The sequence below is a fragment of the Dama dama genome, unplaced genomic scaffold (genome assembly GCF_033118175.1).
Source record: "Dama dama isolate Ldn47 unplaced genomic scaffold, ASM3311817v1 ptg000412l, whole genome shotgun sequence".
Taxonomy (NCBI): domain Eukaryota; kingdom Metazoa; phylum Chordata; class Mammalia; order Artiodactyla; family Cervidae; genus Dama; species Dama dama.
This window is the reverse complement of record NW_026871099.1, coordinates 24,882-34,561: the sequence shown is the minus strand read 5'-3', so window position 1 is coordinate 34,561 and position 9,680 is coordinate 24,882. Positions and strand designations below refer to the sequence as shown.

At 67.1% G+C, this 9,680-nt stretch overlaps 6 non-coding genes across 6 annotated transcripts; 3 read left to right on the top strand and 3 right to left on the bottom strand.

The window, feature by feature from the left end:
• Positions 1–76: 76 nt before the first annotated feature.
• TRNAL-CAG (transfer RNA leucine (anticodon CAG)) lies at positions 77–159 on the bottom strand. Its single transcript has one exon. It is a non-coding gene; the product is annotated as a tRNA-Leu (tRNA).
• A 536-nt stretch (positions 160–695) lies between these two features.
• Positions 696–767, top strand: TRNAD-GUC (transfer RNA aspartic acid (anticodon GUC)). Its single transcript has one exon. It is a non-coding gene; the product is annotated as a tRNA-Asp (tRNA).
• A 718-nt stretch (positions 768–1,485) lies between these two features.
• On the top strand, positions 1,486–1,557 carry TRNAG-UCC (transfer RNA glycine (anticodon UCC)). Its single transcript has one exon. It is a non-coding gene; the product is annotated as a tRNA-Gly (tRNA).
• A 316-nt stretch (positions 1,558–1,873) lies between these two features.
• Positions 1,874–1,945, top strand: TRNAE-CUC (transfer RNA glutamic acid (anticodon CUC)). Its single transcript has one exon. It is a non-coding gene; the product is annotated as a tRNA-Glu (tRNA).
• A 5,906-nt stretch (positions 1,946–7,851) lies between these two features.
• On the bottom strand, positions 7,852–7,922 carry TRNAG-GCC (transfer RNA glycine (anticodon GCC)). The gene has a single exon. It is a non-coding gene; the product is annotated as a tRNA-Gly (tRNA).
• A 1,486-nt stretch (positions 7,923–9,408) lies between these two features.
• Positions 9,409–9,491, bottom strand: TRNAL-CAG (transfer RNA leucine (anticodon CAG)). The gene has a single exon. It is a non-coding gene; the product is annotated as a tRNA-Leu (tRNA).
• Between the last annotated feature and the right edge of the window lie 189 nt (positions 9,492–9,680).

Here is a 9,680-nt window from a genome sequence, read left to right as displayed (position 1 = left end):
GGCGCGGGCGTGTGTGGAGAAAGGCTGTGGCGCGGGGAGGACGGGTGCGTTTGTCCGGCGGGCCAAAAGGCTGGCTTGTCAGGAGTGGGATTCGAACCCACGCCTCCAGGGGAGACTGCGACCTGAACGCAGCGCCTTAGACCGCTCGGCCATCCTGACGGCGGGCCTGGGCGGGCGCGTGGCCGCTCGCCTGGCTGAGACCCGACGCGGCGCGAGCCCCGGCGCCCGTGGCGGGCCGCGCGGTGCGCCGCGCCAGGCAGGCAGGCATGCAGGCAGGCAGGCAGGCAGGCGGCCGTCTGTTGTGGGTGAGCGACGGGGCCGGCCGAGGCGCCCGGCTGCGCCGCCGGTCGCGCCCCGGACCCAGCCCGGCCCTTGGCGGGCCGTCCCCTCCTCACCCGCGCCCCTCCTCGCCAGACGCGGGCCGGCGCGCGCCCACCGTGTCCTCGCAGCCTCGCTTGCCTTCTCGGACCCCCTTCTCCCGGCGGAATGGCCGCGTTGGAGGCAAGAGGCGGCGCGCACGAGGAGTGTCCAGTGCCCCGGGGGGTCCGGGTCCGTGTCGGGGTCGCGGGCCGCCTCTGTGACTGAGGCGGTTGGTTTGGTGGGCGGTCGGGTCGGGGCCCGTGGTGGGCACGGGGAGGCGTGGGCAGGCAGCCCGAGAGCCCGAGAGGGGCCGGGCGGCAGGGCGGTCGCCGCCGTCCTCGTTAGTATAGTGGTGAGTATCCCCGCCTGTCACGCGGGAGACCGGGGTTCGATTCCCCGACGGGGAGGCAGCACAGCCTTTTTGGTGGCCGCGGTGGCGCTCTGTCCTGCCGCCTGGCCCCCAAGGGCCCTTCGTCTCCTCCGTCCGCCTTTGGACCAGGCGCCTGGCCACCGCCGACCCCCTCTACCGGTGCAGCCCTCCAGCCTGAGCCCTCTGTCGTCGCCGGGCGCTCGGTCGCCACGGCGGAGCGACGGCCTCCTTGGCCACCCCACGGCCTTGCCCGACCATAGCCGGATCTTGCGGCCCGCCCGCCCACAGGGGCTGCCTCAGTGGGCTCCTAGGCTCGCGACGCCCCCGCGGCGCGGCGCGGCACAGCGCCGTGACGCCTGCAGGCGGCTGGCTCCCGTGTCCCCCTGTCGTCGTGGGAAGTGGCCTCGCCCAGCGCACGGTGGAGAAGGGCTTTGGCCAGCTGGCTGCTGGAAGCCGCGTGCCCCGCGTTGCCCCCCGGCGGTGAGGGCGGAGGCGTTCGCGGGCCGCGGCGGGGAGCGAACGGCCGGGGGACCGCAAGGCCGCGGGAGCGCCGCCCCGGGGCGGTGGGGCCGGTGGACCCCGGCCGCTGCGTAGAGCTGGCGCGGATGGGCTTGCTGGTGGGCTGCTGGTGGCGCCGGCGGCGGCGCAGAGCCTCCCGCTGACGGGGCGTCGGGGCAGGGATGCGGCGGCGGCGGCGGCGAGAGTGTGCTGGGGCGAGCCCGGGGCCGGCGTCTGGCGGCGGCCCGGGCTGAGCAGCGTTGGTGGTATAGTGGTGAGCATAGCTGCCTTCCAAGCAGTTGACCCGGGTTCGATTCCCGGCCAACGCAGCGGGCCGACCTTTTGCTGAGGTCCGCCGCCCTCCCGGCAGGGGCGTTCGGGGCAGAGAGAGCTGGGAGCAGGGAGCCAGGCAGCTGGCGCGCGGCTTTGGGCGTGTGTGCGAGAAGCCGGTGGCGCGCGCAGTGTTTTGAGGCTGCTGAGAGCAAGACGGCCCGCCAGGGCAGGCGGACTGACAGGGCCGGCGGGCGGCTGGACTTGCCTTGCAAAGGCCGGGTGTGGGCACCACGGTGGCGCGGGCCGGCGGGACGGCGGGCGGCCCGGAGGCGCTGGGTTCGGCAGGAGCAGGCGAGGGCCGAACCCCGACGCTCCCTGGTGGTCTAGTGGTTAGGATTCGGCGCTCTCACCGCCGCGGCCCGGGTTCGATTCCCGGTCAGGGAAGCCTTTCTTCTTCCCCTCCGCCCGCCACCTGCCGATCTCCTCGCCGGCGACCCCACCACCCTTTTAGCCTACGCTTGCTCAGCGCTGCGACAGAGGCCCCGGGACCCTGCAGCTCCAGCCCAAGCGCGATTCAGGCCACCCCCGCCGTCCCCCGGGGCAAACCTTTTGGCCGCAGTGGCCACCTCGCGCCGCTTCCACCACGACCCGCCTGAGGCCTCCCAGCCCCAGCCCCCGCCCCCTCCCTCCTGAGGGGCGGCGGCTGCTGCCCCTGGTGGCAGCGGCGATGCTCCTGGGCTTGTGCTGGTTCTCCTGCTGGCAGTGGTGCTGGGGAGGAGGTGGGGTCGGACAGGGCGGGTGGGGGTAGGGGTCGGGGCGTGGGCTGTGGTGGTCGCCAGCGCCGGCCGGCAGCGGCCGCGGCGGTGGCCACAGCCGAGGACGAGCGAGGGGGATCTGGCTCTGGGAGTGGGGCCAGTGGCCACGGACACGCCTGCCTCCCCATGTCCCGCATGCCAGCCACCTCTCTGGGCGGCTTGGCCATTGAGTGCCAGGTCCCGGGCTGGCTGCGACTCCCGTGCGCCGCTGGTGACTCCAAGAGGGTTCTGGTCCTGAGTGGGCTCTGGGAGGCGGACCACGGCGCCCGGGAGGCATCGGTATCGATGGGTTCAGTCGCTCAGGGCACTGCAGCAGCCCAGGCTTCCCTGGCCATCACCAACTCCCGCAGCGTGCTCAAACTCAGGTCCAGCGAGTCGGCGATGCCGTCCAACCATCTCACCTTCTGGCGTGTCGTGTCGTCCCCGTCTCCTCCTGCCTTCCGTCGAGGTCTTTTCCAGGGAGTCAGTCCTTTGCGTCAGGTGGCCAGAGGACTGACTGAAGTGTCAGCTTCAGCCTCAGGGCTTCCAATGAATATTCAGGACTGATTTCCTCTAGGATTGACTGGTTGGATCTCCTGGCAGTCCAAGGGACTCTCAAGAGTCTTCTCCAACAGCGCAGTTCAAAAGCATCGCTTCTTCAGCGCTCAGCTTTCTTTATGCTGCAACTCTCACATCTGTCCGTGACTGCTGGACAGACCGTGGCTTTCACGAGATGGACCCTCGTGGCAGAGTCATGTCTCTGCTTTTCGACATGCTGTCTAGCTTGGTCAGAGCTTTTCTCCCAAGAGGCGGACGTCTTTTAATTTCATGGCCGCGGCCACCATCTGCAGTGATTTGGGGGAGCCCCCCCCCCCCACCTCAGTGAAGTCTCGCCCGGTTTCCATTGTTTCCCCATCTGTTTGCCATGAAGTGATGGGACCGGATGCCACGAGCTTAGTTTTCTGAATGTTGAGTTGGAAGCCAACTTTGTCATTTTCCTCTTTCACTTTCATCAAGAGGCTCTTGAGTTCTTCTTCGCTCTCCCCGAGGCAAAGGGGTGAAGACGAATGTGGGCCCGTGCTGCGAGTCACAGCACCGCGCGGGGGAAGTGAGGGAGCACGCAGGTCCCGGCGGGGCGGGCCGGCCAGGAAAACCCAGCCAACCAGCTGGGAGGTGGCAGATGCGCCCCAGGCAGTGATGCCGGCCAGGGTGGGCAAGCCGACCAACATGGTGTTTCCCTTGCCTGACCACAGCTCTCAATCCTCCCGGAGTGAGGCAAGGTTTACCAGATGTCCCTCCCCGACAACGAACCAAAGGTGGGCACCTGGCTGCACACACACACACACACACACACACACACACACACACACACACACACAGAGCGCCCTGTTCCACGCACCCCTGCCCTAGATATGACATCTCCTACTTTGCCATTCTCTCCAATCTGTCTGTCCAGGATCAACTCCATCCCTCTCCACAGACTGTCATCGACGTCCCCAGGAACTCTCGCCGGGGGTCGTCGCCACCCACAATCTCCTCTTAGCCCAAGCTTGAGCCCGTCTATAACCCCAAAGGGTTTCACGACTGTTGAAGGACTGTGTCCTTTGGGGGGTGGGGGGGTGGGGGAGTGGACGGCCGACGAAGGGCACCATCGTGCGGCGAGGGCGGCACGCTCGGGGGCGACGGGACAAAGCTGAGTCCCCTGGGCCAAAGGAGAACCTGTGACCTGACGCGTGCTAGCCATCGCCGCAGGAGGTTTCCTCGACGCCCCTGCCGGGGCCGTGGGCGTCAGCGTGCGTGGGTGAGAGTGCGGGACGAAGCTGCCTGGGGCCATGGCTGGTGGGTGCTCCCACGAGGATCAGGGACCGGGGCAGAGCCATCGCAGGGAGAGGGGGCGGCAGCGAGCCGGGTTCGGGGAGGCAGGCCCAGGGGTGCTTGGGCGTGGCGTCTGCGTGGAGGGCCGGCGGGAAGGGGAGGCATGGGACTCGCGGGGACCTGGCCGAGAGATGGGCCGGCCACTCGAGCAGGGCCTCTGCAGAAGCATGGAGGCGGTGGCGACGCCGTGCCAGGCACCCGTGTGAGGCTGGGACAGGTGTGCGGTCGGGGTGGGCGGGTGGCAGGGGTGGGTCTGCGGAGCTGGAGGCAGGCCCGCACTGGTGAACGCCAGGGCAGGGGAGGGCGTGTGAGGGATGGCCCGGGGCTGCAGGGGGACGGTGGCGGGTAGATGGGGCCCGAGCCTGGGGCCTGGCGGGAGAGGCAGAGGGCAGGCGGTGACCCTGAGGGGGCTGTGGCGTGAGGGAGGTGGTGGGAGAGCACGCCGTGTGGGCGGGCTGGCGGGTGAGCGTGCGTGCCACCCTGGCGCGCGGTGCCGCAGGTTGCTCAGGCTCGGCGGTGGGCTGGGGCTCCGGGCGCTGGCTAGCACGCTGGCAAGCGAGCCACAGAAACGGAGCGCCAGACGGGGGCCAGACCCGGTCGGAACAGGGTGGGCCCACCGTCCCGCCCCAGAGACCCAAGTCCCCACTCATCAGGACCAGATGTCCAGTCTCGGGTGTGCCATTGCTGGGGGATCAGGGTGGGATGGTGGGTGGTGGTTGGCAGCGGGGATGCCTGGGGTTTCATGAGGACCAAAGAGAGCTCCCATCTGACCGAGCACACCCCGTCCTGGGTACACACCCGCAGAGAACTAACCTCGGAGAGGTCTAAAGGTCCGTACTCGCCCTGCACACTGCAGCACTACTTGCCATAGCCACGACACGGAAGAAACCCCAGTGCCCATCCTCGAACGGCGGGCCCAAGAAGACGTGGCATAGATGTCCCAAGGAACGATCACTCGGTCCTAAAGAGAAAAGGAAAGGATTGCCATTTGTCACAAGCAATGATGGACCTAGAGACTCTTAGACTTGGTGAAGAACGTCAGACCGAGTTGGACAGAAGCATGTGGAACGTGTAAAAGAATACAAAACGAACCTATTTGCCGAAGAGAGACCGGCTCACGCAGAAAACCGCCTTAGTGTAACGCAGGCGGAAGGGCAGCGGTGGAGGGATGACTCTGGAGCTGCAACGAACAGATACGCAGGACCGCCTATAATGGGAGACGCACCAAGGTTATCCAGTTCAACACAGGCAATAAGAGTCAGTACCCTGTAATAACCTCAAGCGGAAAAGAGTCTGAAAACATACATGAAATCTGAAATCTGTACCTGGGAAACAGAATCACGTTGCAGTCCATCGGAAAGGAGCACAATGTTGGAAATCCACTCTACTCGCACAACAACCGCTACTATGACTTTGGAGTGAGCTTTCAAAAGGACACGGAATACATAGGTAACTAAGTAAGCGGGAGACAGGCGAGCGGGGTCCGTATCCGTGAAAGGCTCAACTCTTCATTCAGAAAGGCACATGCAAACCCCACGGTCGTAGCAGCACCGTTTGCCGTAGCCAAGACGGGGAGAAACCCCTAGTGCCCATCCCCAGCGGCTCACCCACGGAGACGCGCTGTCAGAGAAAGGGAGAGGACGCGATGTCACTGAGCCGTCCACAAGAGTCACATAGTGTCACTGGCAGCAACAGCAGCCGGAGCTGCAGAATATGACCCTTGGTGAGGGGAGTCAAACAGACAAGGTCACAGATGGGTGGAATCGAAAGTGTGGTACACATTCATCCCTGTGCCAAGCAGCGACAGCCCCCGAGACACAGGAAAGCAGCTTCGGGCTTCCCAAGGGCAAAGTCAGGGACGGAGGGATGAATGAAGAGCCGGGCTCAACGGACATACCGTACTAGTGCTGAGTAGAAAGGAGACGACCAGCAAAGACACACAGGCTACCACAGGGAATAGGATGCAATCTCCTGTCACCCCCTGTAATGGAAAGCGATCTGAAAACATCATCCTACACACACAGGACGGAATCACGACGCTGTCCAGTGGAAACGGACACCACGGTGTAGACCAGCTACACTTCCAGAACAACATCTACTGCTCCCTGGAAGTCAATCCGTCGAGGATCCGTCCAGCAATAGGAAAAAGAAGAGCTTACGCTGTGATCCAGCAAACCCAATCCCGGGTACCCATCGGGAAAAGACATCACCCCTGATGGGAAGAGATGCAGGCATCCCCCAGGGTCATCGCAGCCCTCTGTGCCAGAGCCGAGACATGGGGAACGCCCAAGTGCCCGGCGGCACGAGAAGAAGAGGTATATGTGTACCGTGGAATATGACGCAGCCGTCAAGAAGGAGCGGCCATCGCCACGGGCCGCGACGCTGGACGGACCCACAGAAGGGTCCACTGAGTGAAGTGAGTCGGGTGGAGAGGGACAAAGCTCTGTGGACTCTGCCAACGAATGCAAATGAATCTATGTGCAAAGGGGAAAACGACCTTCAGACATAGAAAACGTCCATAGGGCTACCCGAGGGGAAAGGCAGCGGACGGACGAAGTTGGAGTCGGATCAAGAGAGAGGAACTAGTATACCTACAGGAGATGAGCAACAAAGCTTTCCTCTGTAGCATGAGATCTGTATTCGTATCTCGCCTTAACCTACACTGGAAAATCACCTGGAAAAGAACAGGGGACTGAATCACTGTGCCGTGCACCTGAGACTAACCCAGGAAAGGAAATCAGTTCTACTGGCGTTGGAAGAAGCAGAAAAAGGAACAGGCCAAGGGTTGGGGTCGGGGTTGGGGGGAGACGGGCCAGTGGGACAAAGGCAGAGGCGGGTTCCTTGACAAGAGTAGGATTTGGGATGGCTCATGGAGGAGGAACCGGGCTTTTGTGTGTGTGTGTGTGTGTGTGTGTGTGTGTGTGTGTGTGTTTGCGCGCGGGCGGGGGGGTGTGGAGTGGAGATGGGGGAGGTGGGGAGCAGGGGTGGGTGGAATGGGTGCGTTTGGGGGAGAAGGGGGATGGTGAGGGTGCAGGCTGAGGTGGTGTTACTGGCGGAGCAGGGCTGATGCTGAGGTGAGGCGGGCAAGAGGGTTCCAGGGGAGGGGGTGGTGTGTGAGGTGGTGAGGGCGTTGCGGTTGGAAACCGATCTGGGCCCAGGGCCGGGAGCGTGTGGACTTCTGCAGGAACTCCTCCTGCTAGATGATGCTCCAGGGACACTCCAGGGAAAAGGGAGGTATCCTTGCCAGATGTGGCAACTTCCTTGCTCCTGGCTGTGCAAACGGAGGGTGATTGATTCTCGGAGTGTGGGGAGAGTGAGCCAGGGAGCTTGGAGACAGACGTTGGGAAAGGTGAAGAGGTGGGGCCGGCGGCTGCCAGGGCTGGGGTGTGCCTTCCAGCGCAATCCGTGAGCCACCGGCTGGGTCCGGGTGAGGAAGCCAGCAACCACAAGGGAGGTGCCTGGGCACACGGGGGGGCTGAGCCCGCAGGGCTTGGGGCCACAGCGGCTTGGCAGCAGGGCCGTGTGTGGGGGCGGGAGGGGTCGTGGGCAGCTGCGTGGGAGAGGCAGCGGGCGGCAGGTAACAGCCAGCGGTTGCAGGAGCGCTCCCTTGAGCGCCTTGGAGCGGGCAGACCTAGCTCGGCTCTGAGACTGCAGTGCGGGACCAAAAGGGGACGCTGGGGTTGCATGGGCCGGGAATCGAACCCGGGCCTCCCGCGTGGCAGGCGAGAATTCTACCACTGAACCACCCATGCACCGGTGGCCGCCGCCGCCCGACGCCGCCCCAGAGGCGCTGGCCAACACCCGCCCGTCACTGCTCACCGCTCGCCCAGTGGGCATCTGTCTGCTCCATCGGAGCAGGAGACCACGGGCGGCCGACCTCAAAGCCAGGGTCCGGGCACGTGCAGGACCCCAGGGCGCGGCGCTCTCGGAGGGACCCCGGGGCGGCGGGCCGCCGGCCCACTCGGCCGGTCCCGCGCCTTCTGCGCCGACCACGGCCGCCGCGACGCTGTCGGTGTCGCCCGAGGGGGCCAGGAGCCGACGCCGTCTGCCCGGCGCCGGAATCCCAGGCGCAGGCAGGCGCTGCGTGGTCGCCGCGGCCGCGCGCCGACGTTCCTCTCAGCGACCTGCCGGGTCCCGACCCAAAACCCCTCTGGCGGGCTGGCTTTCCGGCAGGGGCGGGATGGAGCGTGCCATTGCGGGCGGGGGCCGGGACCCCGGGCTCGGCCTGTGCTGGATGCTCGCGAGCGCGGGAGCGCGACTCCCCGGGGCGCCCCCGCCGCCGCCCCGAGCGGCGCTCAGGCCCGAGGACCCAAAGGCGTGTGAGCCTGGCTCCTGCGCTCTGGCCGACGGCGCTCACCGGCGCTCCGCTCTGACAGGGTGGGTGGTGGTGGTGGTGAGGAGGGGCCCTTGGGCAGAGCGGCTCCTGGCTCGGGGACTGCCGGCTGAGGCAGGGAGCACGCCAGGCCGGGCTTGGCTCCGGCCCGGGCGGCGGCTTCCCCCCCCGGGAACGGGCGCGGTGGCGCCGAGGGCCGGGGCGCGCGGGCTGGGCGCCTGTGGGTGGGCTGGACGGGCACGCAGGGCTTCCGCTCCCACGCCAGCCGAGCGCCCTTCCCGGGACGGGTTCGTGCACGGAAGGCCGGTGTTCGCCGGCCCGCAGCAAGGATGCGTGGCGCGCGTCCCGGGCGGGAGGCAGGCAGGTGTGGCCCGGCCGAGGCCGCAAGGCGGAGAAGCGTGGAGGGCACGCAGCAGCCCCCTGGCGGGCAAGGCGCGGGGGCTCGGCCGCCTGGGTGTGGCTGGGTGGCGCAGGCGGGCCGGCGGCGCGGGCGCGGGCGACAGGGTGCCGGCCGGAGGGAGAGCGGCCGGGGGCGGACGTGGAAGCAAGGCTGCGAGAGCGAGTTGGCCGTTCAGCAGGCAGAAGTCGCAGCGCCCGCGAAGCGAGGAGGGCTTGCCACCCGCCGCGGGGCCGCGCGCGTCGGCGCCGACGGGGGCGGGGCGGGGCGGGGTGGGGCCTTGCGAGTGGGAGGGTGGGCGAGGGTGCGCGAGGCGCAGGCGGGGAGGCCGGAAAAGCAGCAGCTGCAGCCGCAGCCAGCTGAGGAGGAAAGATGCGCTGAGAAGGACTGAAGGTTCCTGGTTGTGGGGTGCAGGTGGCGGGGGGGGGGGGGGGCGCGGGCGTGTGTGGAGAAAGGCTGTGGCGCGGGGAGGACGGGTGCGTTTGTCCGGCGGGCCAAAAGGCTGGCTTGTCAGGAGTGGGATTCGAACCCACGCCTCCAGGGGAGACTGCGACCTGAACGCAGCGCCTTAGACCGCTCGGCCATCCTGACGGCGGGCCTGGGCGGGCGCGTGGCCGCTCGCCTGGCTGAGACCCGACGCGGCGCGAGCCCCGGCGCCCGTGGCGGGCCGCGCGGTGCGCCGCGCCAGGCAGGCAGGCATGCAGGCAGGCAGGCAGGCAGGCGGCCGTCTGTTGTGGGTGAGCGACGGGGCCGGCCGAGGCGCCCGGCTGCGCCGCCGGT